General features: G+C 35.6%; 1 protein-coding gene across 2 annotated transcripts in view; it reads right to left on the bottom strand.

Moving 5' to 3' along the window:
• Positions 1-2,092, bottom strand: part of TMTC2 (transmembrane O-mannosyltransferase targeting cadherins 2) — a 422,587-nt gene that overhangs the window by 181,425 nt on the left and 239,070 nt on the right. The window lies entirely within an intron of this gene.

The raw sequence follows: 2,092 nt of genomic DNA, 5'->3' as shown, positions 1-2,092 counted from the left end.
AGGCAAAAGTAAATAAACATTTGTATAAATTTATTAAACAGATAAGGTTTTTTTATTAAATAATAAAGTATGAAATTATGAATTTATTATTTATTATGAATAATAAACTATGAAATTAAAAGACGCTTACTCCTTGGAAGGAAAGTTATGACCAACCTAGACAGCATATTAAAAAGCAGAGACATTACTTTGTCAACAAAGGTCCGTTTAGTCAAGGCTATGGTTTTTCCAGTAGTCATGTATGGATGTGGGAGTTGGACTATAAAGACAGCTGAACACTGAAGAATTGATGCTTTTGAACTGTGGTGTTGGAGAAGACTTGTGAGAGTCACTTGGACTGTAAGGAGATCCAACCAGTCCGTCCTAAAGGAAATCAATCCTGGGTGTTCATTGGAAGGACTGATGTTGAAGCTGAAACTCCAATGTTTTGGCCACCAGAGCTGACTCATTTGAAAAGATCCTGATGCTGGGAAAGATTGAGGGCAAAAGGGAATGACAGAGGATAAGATGGTTGGACGGCATCACCTACTCAATGGACATGAGTTTGGGTAAACTCTGGGAGTTGGTGATGGATAGGAAGGCCTGGCATACTGCAATTCATGGGGTCGCAAAGAATCGGACACGACTGAGCAACTGAACTGAAACTATGAATAATATGGTATCGTCATATTATTTAGATGAAGAAGACATGGGGGGAGCTTTGCTAGAGAATCTAGATACATCCATTCACGAAAAGAAAAAGATGCAATCTCAAATTATTTCAGAGAAATGATGATTGTATACACACACACAGACACACATATATATTATGTATATGATAAAGTATAAAACAGCAGAGATCTTGTAAATATCAGGGGCTGTATAAACTGGAGAGGGAGTGGTCCACCCGAAGGCACAATTTAAAAAGAGAAAATTGAACTCTGCAGGTCAACACAAAACACACATTGATCTAATTTAGACTTCAGGCCAAAAGACTGAGACCCCAGGTTTAAAGTCTAGGAGGTAAATATACAAACAGGAAGTTAAACAGAGCTCATCTTGTCTGCTTTCCCTTAAAATATCTTGATTTTGGTTTGTTTTTTTTTTCTTCCTGAATTAAAAAAAAAAAAAAAATATATGTGCTTGAGATTTAGCCATATTAAAAAATGAAGTTGGAAAATTAATTTAATACCATGGATATTGCATTGCAGTCATTAAACACAAGCAGTAGACATCTTATGATGCCTGTTCCCTTTCTACAGGGAACTGGTCCTCCGCCCTTCTCCCTTCTACTCCAATCCTGGAGCCACTGTCAGTGGGGGTCTGTTTCAAGAATGCAGGACCCTTTTCAGGATTAATAGACACACCAAGACAACTCCTTCAGAGCCTAAGAACACTCTATATGCATAGAGGTGTAGGAGTCATCTCATTAACATAGACAGAGTACCAGAAAAAGCAGTAAACCCTGAGGAAACCAAAAATACAAAATAGAGACAAATACTCAAAACATAATAAAGTATCTGGATCTATTTATGCCTTCATCTAGTCAACCCCAGGAAATTTTCAATTATGGGGGCTAATAAATTCTCTTTTGTGTTTAAGCAAGTTTAGGCTAAGGTTCTATTACTTATAAACAAAAAAGTATCCAATACAAGAGACAGAAAAGGATTTCAGTTTAACTTGCATTTATCCACTCACATCTAACTGCACCCCCTGGACTTTCCATTCAAAGAACAGAAGAGCATTTTCCCCCAGTGATTTTTCTAACCTAACATACACAGGCATTCCAAATTATCCCATTATTCCAACCTAATCATCTCTACCTTTGAAGGACAGGGTGGAAAAAGAAAAATATTATCTTATTAACTTCCCAATTTCAGTACATACTTTCCATACATACTTTGACACCAGTGATTCTTTAACAGAGAATAAAATATACCATTAAAAAATCAAGATATCAATTATATAGAGCAGCATGCATAGCAGTCTTATTTTATGAACCCAAGTACTAAGGTACAAACTTAAAAAAAAAAAAAAAAAACTAAAAGCTGTTAAACCAATTTTTGTATGTTATATGGCATACTACTTCAAAAATTTCAGCCATATTATGTGA

This window comes from Bos taurus, chromosome 5 (assembly GCF_002263795.3).
Source record: "Bos taurus isolate L1 Dominette 01449 registration number 42190680 breed Hereford chromosome 5, ARS-UCD2.0, whole genome shotgun sequence".
NCBI lineage: Eukaryota > Metazoa > Chordata > Mammalia > Artiodactyla > Bovidae > Bos > Bos taurus.
Note: the sequence above shows the minus strand (reverse complement) of the source record. Positions and strands in the feature narration are given on the sequence as shown.